This window comes from Crocuta crocuta, unplaced genomic scaffold, assembly GCF_008692635.1.
Source record: "Crocuta crocuta isolate KB4526 unplaced genomic scaffold, BGI_CrCroc_1.0 scaffold161, whole genome shotgun sequence".
NCBI classification, from domain to species: domain Eukaryota; kingdom Metazoa; phylum Chordata; class Mammalia; order Carnivora; family Hyaenidae; genus Crocuta; species Crocuta crocuta.
The window spans coordinates 365,596-377,140 of NW_027527937.1; the positions used below are offsets into that span (position 1 = coordinate 365,596).

The window sequence follows — 11,545 nt, forward strand, 5'->3', positions numbered from 1 at the left end:
GAAAAAGGAACGGATTTTCTGCAGCAACAATAATAGGGCATTCCAGCTCTTGTGCTCTTGTTGGCTTGTCGAGAATAAGCTCATTTCCATGGACAGTGTTTCTAAGTTCTAGAAAGGCCTGACCCCTGTGCTAGAGACCAAATGAGGGATGTGATATGTGGGACATGACTGTAGCTTAAAGTCCACATTGGGAGACGGCCTGGTGATCAATCACAGCTCCCTACTAGGGCAAGTACCCTGAGGATACATAAGGTAGAGGACCTTGCATGGTTGCCTAGTAGACCCTTTTTCGAAGTGTGGTCCTTGGGCCAGTAGCAACTGAAAACCCTTGGCGCTAGTCAGAAATGAGGAATTCCAGGCCCCATCACAGACCTGATGAAATACAAGGCGATCCTTTATGTACCTAAAAATGTAAGCAGCAGCACTCTAATCCAGCAGTTTTCAAACTGGACTGCTCATTGGAATCACCAGAAGAGTGTCCAAAAATCCTGATCTTGAAGAGTGGTGAGTTCTGTGCCTGTGAGAATAATGCTATGTGGATCAAAATCAGGTGCTTGGATGTGACCCATCTTATCATACAGTCCCTGAAGGAGAACAGCATTTATCAGGCATTACCTACAATACAGGAAGAGACTACTCTGTCTCTGAATACCATGGACAGCACTGGAAGTTTTGTGGCTGACATGAATAATGGACATTGGGATACTGTCTTACAGTCTTCGAAATTGCCAGACAAAACCTTCATTCATCCCTATGAATGGGTTACTCTGGAATTGATAAAGCTGCATGAATTGGGGACTTCCAGGTCACTCCTGAGACAGACTGCCCTCAGGATCATGGTAAAACAAACACAGCCAGAGAAGTGTGTTCATTTGGAGAACCTCTTGGCCAGGTCTAATTTTGATCCTCATGAGGCCTACCCAGATGGAAGTAGCAAAGAGAAGAGCAGCAATCACCCAGATCTTAGCTGGGGGAGCCGGTGGGATGCCTCTATCTCATCTCATGGTACAAGTACTGAGGTGGCAGCAGTACCAGGGGCTGCCTTCTCCAGCATGACCATAGATTTGTTCCAAGGCAAAGCAGCTGTCCAACATGTGGAAGAAGAAAAGTTTCTTACACAACTGAGCTGTTGTATTGAGCTTGGTCAGAAATCACATGCAGAGTGTGCTCGATTTTCTCCAGGTGTTCAGTATTTGGTCACTAGGTCTGTTGTTGGTTCACTGAAGTCTTGAACTTTACAACTGGAAAAATCATGAAGGATCTTTAGTTACAGGTCCAGGATGACTTTAGGATGATGGATGATGCTGTCCCCTGCATAGGTTTCAACAGAGATACACACATGTTAGCAACTGGGGCCCACGATGGAAAAAATCAAGGTATGGAAGATTCACAGTGGACAGTGTTTAAGGAGATTTGAAAGGGCACACAGTAAAGGTGTCACAGAAAAGCTTTTCTAAGGATAGCAATCAGATCCTTACTGCCTCTTTTGACCAGACAATTAGAATTCTGTAGTTTAAAATCTAGGAAAATCCTGAAGGAATTTTGTGGCCATTCCTCCTTTGTTAACGGATTAACTTTTATACAAGATGGACATTATATTATTAGTGCATCCTCTGATGGCACTGTAAAGGTCTGGAATATGAAGACCACAGAACATTAAAATATGTTTAAATCCCTGGGCAGCACTGCAGGGACAGATATCACTGTTAACAGTGTGATTCTGCTTCCTAAAAACCCAGAGGGTTTTGTGGTATGCAACAGATCAAATACAGTGGTCATCATGAATGTGTAGGAGCAGCTTGTCAGAAGCTTCAGCTCTGGTAAGAGAGAAAGAAGGTGGTGATTCTGTTTCTTGCACCCTGTTTCCCTGTGGTGAATGGATTTTCTGTGTAGGGAGGACTTTGTGCTCTCCTGTGTTAGTACAGTAACCGGCAAACTGGAGAGAACTTTGAGAGTTCACAAGAAGGATGATATTGGTATCACTCATCATCCTCATCAGAACCTGATTGTTACCCAAAGTTAAAATGGGTTCCTAAAGTTCTGGTACTTTTCATTTAAAATTCACTTGAGAGAGGTGCCTGGATGGCTCAGCTGGTTAAGCGTCTGACTTCAACTCAGGTTATGATCTTACAGTTTGTGAGTTCAAGCCCCGTGTCAGGCTCTGTGCTGACAGCTCAGAGCCTGGAGACTGATTTGGATTATGTGTCTCCCTCTCTCTCCCCTTCCCCCAACCTCTCTCTGTCTCTCTCTCTCTCTCTCTCAAAAATAAATAAACATTAAAAAACTCACTTGAGAGCATGTACTTAAATAAAGACCTATTCATGTATTATTTTTTGGGCTACATTTTCTAAGCAATTGTCTGAATTAGGCACAATAATAATTTTGGGAAAATCCATGTTCAAGTAGCAGTACACTATATATATATATATATTTAAAGGTATTCATTTATCTGTTCCTAATCGGAGCAGTCACTCAATGTTTTCATTAGTCTTCTACCTGGAAAGTGAAATACTGCTGTTTTAGAAAATAATTGTACTCCTCTGATTATTTGAAAAGGTGAGTAAAATGTACCCCTTGTATTAAAACTTTTAAATAAGGAACTATCCCATACTCAGTAAGTAGCTCTTTGCTGTTCCATTTTTTTAGATGTTAATATATTTTACACCTTTAAAAAAGAAATACTGGTCTCAAACCTCTTCCACAGAGATTCTGATTAATTGGTCTGGAACACCAAGTGAGCCCTGGGATTTTGAAAGCTCCCAGTTGATTCTAAATTGAAACAAATACAGAGCTATGCTCCATCTAGACAGCAAGATATAGAGATGTTTTTCTCTACAAGGAGAGCCAGCAAGAACGAGCATGCCAGAAGAGTGGAGGTGATATTTGCAGACTCAAGTAAACAGGCAGAGGGGCCAGGAGAATCACATATCCCAGAGGTAAGAATTAGGGCCCCAGGCACAGAACCAAAGATCAGAAACATACAACAAATTCCGGCAGTGGGTAGCTGATCAAGATACATGGTAGATAAAAAATGCAAAAGGTGGAGGACCTGTCAAGGACCAATGCAGAACCTTAGTAGCTAGGATGATGGCAAGGGTCAGAGAAAAATTACAGTCAGTCCTGCTGTAACTCAGGTTTTGTAAACACAGACTGACAACAATGTGCTTGATACTGAGCTGAGCATAAGGCAAGTTTTCTTTTTGCTTATACATGATGTCATCCATAGAAATATTAGTTGAACAAGAAAACTGCGCCCACCTGAAAAGAGCCACTTGGGAACACACACAAGGGATACATGCACATACCTCAGATTCCCTCAGCTCACTGCTTTCCGTCTGATTTCCTGTCACCCTTCTCCCACCCCTTCACTCCTCAGCAGTAACTCACAAGCTACACCCACACCAGCTTGGCCTGGGGCTTTAATGACATATTTATTGTGGCTTGTGCATATTTCTTGACCACTGGACATATACAAAATGGCGCTACCAGTTTTCTTAGGTTCCTGCTTTTTGCTTCCAACTTTTTTAGATGAAGGTTTTGAATGTGTCCTTAATCTCATTATCCCCATAGGCCCCTTGGTATTGCTTGTGCAGGATTACATAGCACTGTTGTTTTTTGAAGTGCATATGTTTCATTAGAGTAGAACCAACTGTAAAATCAAACGGATTTGATGTAGACTCATTTCACTTCTAAATCACTGCTCTAGAAATTCCCGTTAAGGACAGATTTAAGTAACAGCTGTGAATGGGATCACTCTCAGCTCTGAAGAGAGAGAAGAGAATGTAAGGTGAGACAGGCTGTCAGCAAGTTCTCTGAAATGCTCAACGGAAGGAATGGTACAATGTGGGAACAGAGGGAAGGGGGTGTCGACTGATTATAGGACAGGAAGGAGGACTTCTTGGTGACCTCATGTGTCCACATAAGGAAGAAGGTACTGGAAAACTAGAGAAATGGAGTGACACTAAGGTCAGTGAGAAGCTGAAGAGTTTGGCCTGTTTTCCCCAAGTAACGATTGCATTTTGTGAAAGTTTGGAGCAGGGAGATTACCTACTTCTTTTAGAAATAATAATATGCTGTCATCAAACAGGCTGGATTTGGGGGGCAGGGAGAGCAAAAATATAAGGTTAGTGCCATGGCCAACATGAGAGTAATTGGCATTGAATCGAGATTCCCATGGGAACCGGAGCCTTCTCTCTCCTTGCTTCCTCATTGAAGCCCCCCAAAGGACTACCTTATCTTGGTTCTGCTTCATTAAGTCTTCTTGCCTGAATCTGTCATGCAATGTCATGTCCTGCAAACGCCTCTTAGGATGGCCACCAACAATTTCCTTTCAACCAGATCTCATCACACTTCTGGTCTTTGCCTTCTTTGGCCTTTTTCAGGGATTTTGTTTTGTCACATTGGCAAACCAAATCCTCATAGCTATCTTCTTTACACTCCATGATGCCATCATTTTCTGGGTCTCTTCCTAGTTTTGTGTTCATCCTATATTTGCTTACGTCCCTGCCTCTGCCAGATTCTTTGTTTTGTTTGTTTTTGTTAGAAATAGTTTATTGTCAAGTTGGTTTCCATATAACACTCTGCTCATCCCCACAAGTGCCCTCCTCCATGCCCATGTCCCCCTCCTCCCCCACACCCATCAGTCCTCAATTTGTTCTCAGCATTCAAGAGTCTCTCATGGTTTGCCTCCCTCCCTCTCCCTCTCCCATTTCCTCCCTTCTTCTCCCCCACGGTCCTCCATTAAGTTCCTCCTAATCCTCCTATATGTAAAATTATTATAAAAATATTGTATTTGTCCTTCTCTGCCTGATTTATTTCGCACAGCATAACACCCTCAAGGTCCATCCATGTTGCTACACATGGCCAGATTTCATTCTTTCTCATTGCCATGTAGTATTTCATGATATAGATAAAGCACATATTCTTGACCCACTTAGGCTCTTTCCATGTTTTGGCTATTGTTGAGAGTGCTGCTATGAACATTGGGGTCCATGTGCCCCTATGCATCAACACTCCTGTATCCCTTGGGTAAATTCCTAGCAGTGCTATTGCTGGGTCACAGGGAAGTTCTATTGTTAATATTTTGAAGAACCTCCACACTGTTTTCCAGAGGGTCTGCACCAGATTACATTCCCACCAACAGTGTAGGAGGGTGCCTGTTTCTCCACATCCTCGCCAGCATCTAGNCTGCTTTGTCAAAAGTTAGTTGGTTGTATAATTTTGGGTCCAATTCTGAGTTCTCAATTCTATTCCATTGGTCTATGTATCTGTTTTTCTGCCAATACCATAGTGTCTTGATGACAGCTTTGTAGTAGAGGCTAAAGTCTGAGATGGTAATGCCTCCAGTTTAGGTTTTCTTCTTCAGTATTACTTTGGATATTCGGGGTCTTTTGTTATTGCATACAAATTTTAGGATAGTTTGTTCTAGTTTTGAGAAGAATACTGGTGCAATTTTAATTGGAATNAATTCGTCCCATTTATATTCAGTGTTAATATTGAAAAACATGGGTTTAGAGTCATTGTGTCCTTTGTGGGATTCATGCTTGTGGTGATGTCTCTGGTATCTTGCGTTCCTTGCAAGACTTCCCTCGGAGAGTCTCCCTCAGGATTTCTTGTAGGTCTGGCTTAGTGGTGATATATTCTTTCAATTTTTGTTTACTTTTTATTTCTCATTCTATTCTATTCTATTTTGAAAGACTTTTATCTCTTCTTCTGTTCTGAATGACAGGCTTGCTGGATAGAGGATTCTTGGCTGCATTGTTTTTCTGTTTATCACATTGAAGATCTCCTGCCATTCCTTTCTGGCCTGCCAAGTTTTATTAGATAGGTCTGTCACCACTCTGATAGTTTTCCCTTCTTATGTTAGGGCCCTTTTCTTCCTAGCTGCTTTCAGAATTCTCTCTTTGTCCTTATATTTTGCCACTTTCACTATGATATATCGTGCAGATGATGGATTCAAGTTACATCTGAGAGGAGTTCTCTGTGCCTCTTGACTTTCAACTTCTACTTCCCTCTCCAGTGTGGGGAAGTTCTCTGCCGTAATTTGTTCCAGGACTCCTTCAGCACCTTTCCCTCTCTCTTCCTCGTCTGAATTTCCTATGATAACGGATATTGTTCCGTTTGATTGTATCACGGAGTTCTCGAACTCTTCTTTCATATTCCTGGATCAGTGTATCTCTCTTTTTCTCAGTTTCTTCTTTTTCTATAATAGTGTCTTCTAAATCACTTAATCTCCTTTCTGCCTCTTCGATCCGAGCATTGGACGCCTCCAGTTTATTATGTATCTCATTTATCGCATTTTTTAATTCACCATATCTATTTTTAAGCTCCATTGTGTTAGTGCCATAGTTTCTCTGATGTCCTCCATGCTATTTTCAAGCCTGGCGATTAATTTTATGATTATTGTTCTAAATTATTGTTCAGCTATGTTGCTTATATCTGTTTTGAGCAGTTCTCTAGTTGTCATTTCTTCCTGGAGTTTCTTTGGAGGAGAATTCTTCCGTTTTGTCATTTTGGTTAGCTTTTTATCTCTTGTTACTTTTAAAAGCTTGTTGTACACTCGGCCCCTGCTAGTTCTGCTATATTAGAGAGGGCTCTTTTGACTGTTCAAGGCCTGTCTGTTAAGGAACTGTTCTTTGGATCGTGTCTTTTGGTTTCTCTTGTTGAGCGTTTGGTCATTTTGTTTCCCTACTGGTAGTGGTATTTGGGACTTTCCACCATGTGTAGTTTGGCTTGTTTTTTGAGGCAGCCCTGGAAAAAGAAAACAGACAACCACATAGGGAACACAGGTACACAAACACACAGACAAAACCAATAAACATGCAAACCCAGGCTCAGATAAAAACAGCTACAACAACAACAAAAGAGCTCTCTGGTAGTGATGGGCGTGGTTTGGTGTAGGCAGGTCTTGTCTCCACTGTGTCCACTGGCCTCCCTGAGGCCCCGTGTTGATGGTTGTGGGGAGAAGAATGGCATCACCCCAGTCCCTTCTCAAACAAGCATTGCAGATCACTTCTTCAGGTCGATCTCCCTGTGCTGAGGATGTAGCCAAGGTGGGCTGAGTTCTATGCCCAGCTCTGCCTCGTTTCCAGGTCCCAGTCTGCGGGCTTCGTTATATTGCCCTGAACAGTCCCGCTGGTCTCTGCTTCTCTGTTGCCAGGGGTTGAGTGGGAGGTGGGGAAAGTGTCGCAGCCTCAGATCTGCTGGGTTCAAGCAGAGATATAACCCGAGTGCGTTCAGGGAATGTAGCAACTTCGGGTCCGCAGAGTCAGCATCGCCGCCACTTCAGCGAGCCACTGTAGCACGCGCAGCCGCTGGTTCACTGGTCACCAGGACCGCCTCGCAGGTGTTGCTGCCGGTTCACCGGGTGGCCACCGCCATGGATGGTGCAGGGCGCATGGCAGTTCAGTTTTCCCTGGTACCTTCTGGGACCAGGGCACCTAGTTTAAAGTCAGCAGCCCAGCCAGAGCTAAAAAACCCTGTCTTTCCAAGCCGAGAGGTTTTTTTTTCCTCTTCTCCAGGGATGGTTCTATGAGCAATCTCAGGTTTTCTTTCCTTTCCCCTGGACTTGCGGCACCTCACCACTGCCTGCCGGTTAATCACTCACTGCAGTTGCAAGCAAGCAGGGTTCCCTCCCCTCCCTCCATATCTCTGGGTCCCGTCCCGTTTTTATCTTCCCCAGTTCGCACTCACGCACATACGAGCTTTCCTTCCCAGTGTACTCTGTCTCTTTCTCTTCCCAAATTCCTGTGGCTCAGTGTCCTATGACTTCAGGCCTTCTCTGTTTGAGAGATGGGTGCAGACGAAATGTACGGAGCTCCCTACTTCTCCACCATCTTGCTCTGCCAGATTCTTAAACACAGGATTCTGTCATTGGCCTTTTTCCTTGTAAATATCCTCATCTGGTCATTGTATCCACCTTTTTGCTTTTAACAGTCACCTAGGCTACAATATGCCTCAGATCTTTATTTTTTAATCCAGATATCTCCTTAGTAGTTCTGTTTCCACTGAAAACTCCCAAACATCTCAAATACTTCCTGTTCAAAGAGCTCATTATGTTACTTCTCCTACTCAAACATACTCTTCTTCCTGGATATTCTTTCCTAACTTGTGACACCAACATCCATGCAAGCACCCAAGTCAGACCCTTAGGGTCATCACCCCACACACCTGCAGTCACCAATCCCTTCCTGTGTTTCTGTCCTCGGTTCCCCAGATGTCCTTGTTTCTCCAGTCCCCATGCTACTGATTTAATTCTGCTTCTTACCATCAAATGCCTGGGTCATTTTCTACAGTTGCAACTTTCTCAGACCTACACACTAGGCTCTTCCAGAGACAAGTTTCAAAAATTCAGACTGATTATGTCATTCATCTGATCAATCTGTCCAAAATAAACATCCAATTGTTTTAGCTTATTCCAGAGAATCCATCATCCATGTCCCCAGACAGTACTCCTCTTCATTTTCTTCCTCAAACTTCACTAAGCAGAAATCCTGAAGTGTTGGTAGTTCTCCAAAAAGCCTGCCCTTTCATGCTTCTGTACATTTGATATGCTATTCCCTTTTCCATGGGTGTCTTATCCTTTTCTTCCTTTTGTCAGCAAACGTATTCATACTTTAAACTTTTTTGCAAACACATTACCTGAATTTCCCAGACATAATTAACTTTTCCTTTATTATTTATTTTTCAGTGTAATTTTATTTGTATAGGAACAGAATTTACTTGCTTACCTGTCTATATGCTATGCTGTTCTGTAAGTTTCTCATGAGCAATACCATCACTAGTTAAACATACAGAAAAATCACATACTGAGGCTCTCAAAGTTGTACATATTGTCTAACACAGACAAGAAAGTTTTCTTTCTGTTGATTAATTTAAATGATTCCCTTTATCATTTTTACATCTCTTTGCTCAGAAGAAGATACTTAGGGGAATTTTAAACCATTGCAGAAAGTGCATTTGTAACATTCATATTCAACTAGGCAAGAAAAAATAAATAAAAAGTATCAAAGTTGGAAAGGAAGAAGCAAAACTGTGACCTAATTTTATATGTGGAACATCCTAAAGTCTCAACCAGAAAACTATTATATCTAATCAGTGAATTCAGTAAAGTCACAGGATACAAGATAAATGTACAAAAATTAGTAGCATTTCTATAGACTAACAATGAAATCTCTGAAAAGGGAATAAGGAAATTGATCCAATATACCATAGCATCAAAAACAACAAAATATTTAGAAATAAATTTAATCAAGGAGGTAAAAGGTCTCCATGCCTAAAAACTATAAGGAGCTTGATAAAAATCAAAAACGACAAAAATAGATGGAAAGTATCCTATGTGCATGAATTGGAAGAATTAATATTGCTAGAATGTCAATACTACTGAAAGCCATCTACAGATTCAGTTATAATCTCTATCAAGATTTCAATGGCATTTTTTTACAGAAGTAGAAAAATTCTAAAATTCATATGAAGCCACAAGAAAAGTCTGAATAGCCAAAGATTTCTTGGAGCCAGCTAAGATTGCCATACAAATGCCATATACTCATTGACTTAAACAAAAAAATAATTATTTCTCATAAATCTATAGGAGTCTAAGATCATGGTCCCAGTCAATTTGGTTTCTGGGGAGAGCTCTCTCTTCCTGGCTTGCATATGGCTCTCTCCTCAATGTCCTCACATGACAGAGACACAAGAGACAGAAAACAAGCTCTCTCCTGCCTCTTCCCATCATGATGGCTGCACCCTCCCAAAGGCCCCACTTTCCAATGCCATTACTTGGGGATTTTAGTTTCAACACATGAGTTTGTAAGGGCAAGGGAAACAAGCTTTCAGACCACACCAAGGATCTTCACAAGAAACAGTGAATCCCATGACTGGGAGCCCATTGTTATGCTTTCTTTGTCATCCTTGTTCCCCCCCGCCCCAACCCTCTGTCAGAGGCAATGTAGTATGGCAATGAATTCCTTTAAATGCAAGAATAGTGTTTCTAACAGGAGACCTACAGGTAAAGAAGTCAAATCCATAACTGAAGTGTGTGCCCATCCATAAAGGGCAATGGGTTGGGGTCTAGTATGCCCAGAGGCCACCATGCAGCCAGGTGGTTCCTCTGAGGAATGGTGTCAGAGGGGTTTTGCTGTGGCCTGTGCTGTTGGCATGTTGTTCACCCTTCTCTCTTCTTCTCATTTCCTGCTGCTGCTCCCCATTGTCCAAACCCCACCAGAGATCAGTGTCAAGACATTCAGACTTCCTGATTTTCAGATGAGGACCTCTGAGTCCCACAGGGTCTAGCTCCTTTTCTGTCCTTCACTACCCCTGAGCCCCAGCATCAGACCTTTTTCCTCTTTTCATCTTGACAACCTTTTTTCAAGGACACAATAAGGAGTTATTATAACCTTCACAATCATATGGGTAAGAATAAATGATTAATTTTCTTATAACATTTAATGTATCTTGTATTTGATTACTGGGGTATTATCTTTGGATGGTTTTATGCTTTTTATGCATTTCTACATGTCGCATCCCGCCTGTCAGCCTCCTGATGTCACGAGACATGGGAAGGCTGGAAATTATCAGTCACCAAATCTGGGAAGTTTAACTCTGGCTGAAATCCTAAACCCTTCTCCACAAATAAACATCAACCAGTAAATAAAATGAATTTTCTTATTACCTGTGTCTAATTCTCTCACTTTATTATCAAGAATAGAGCTGACATATAAATCACAGGGAGCTAGAATTCTACTGGCATTCCATTATACAAGGCCTCCCATTGGAAATCAAGCCTCAGGCACAGTAATAAAACAAAGCTAACAGTAGCAATGAAAGAGAGCGCTGACAATGTACAGGCTATCATGAGAGAAAGGGACGACTGTTTCATTATTATTACTTGGTTATATTTTACTGTTTTATTTGTATGGAAACCATTCACATGATAGAAAACATTCAGGATGCAGCAACTTCCCTTTGTTGCTTCAATAGGAGAAAAAATAAAATTCAGATCTACGCATTAGGTCATTACCTCCTTGATGGAGAAATGAATATCAAGCTTTTTAATGATTTGTAAGAAATGCAAAGCAACAACAACAAAAAAGTCAACATCAGTGCCTTGGATTGCAATAAACCTGTGATTAACCTCTGAATACATAGAGCCAATAGCTCCAGATAGAAATTGTATTTCTCACCCAGCAGGGCGTTTTCCATTAAATTAAAATGTTCGATATTTCTGCACACATTAGCTTTACTAATTGAGACTAATCTAACGCTCTTAAAAGGCTGAAAAGCAAATATGGAGAAACACAGATATTACAGGATTTTACTGACTGATTAGCAACGTGTTTCTATAAACAGGTGTCACAGTGGTTGGCCTGTTTGGTGGCACACTGTCAGACGTTGATGAAAAATGTTAATTTTCATTTGCGTTAATGGCCTTTGACATCAGTGCTTCTCACACTGCTTGCTGGCCTTCCCAGTGGGTACGGATGCCAGCCTCTCTCAGGATGGCTTGCCATTTGCATTAAGTATTCATCACAAGAAATAAATAGTCATG

The 11,545-nt window shown here is 41.7% G+C and overlaps 1 pseudogene; it reads left to right on the plus strand.

Annotated features, from left to right (window-relative positions):
* Window positions 1–533: 533 nt before the first annotated feature.
* LOC144221686 (WD40 repeat-containing protein SMU1-like) lies at window positions 534–10,647 on the plus strand (annotated as a pseudogene).
* The last annotated feature ends 898 nt before the right edge of the window (window positions 10,648–11,545 follow it).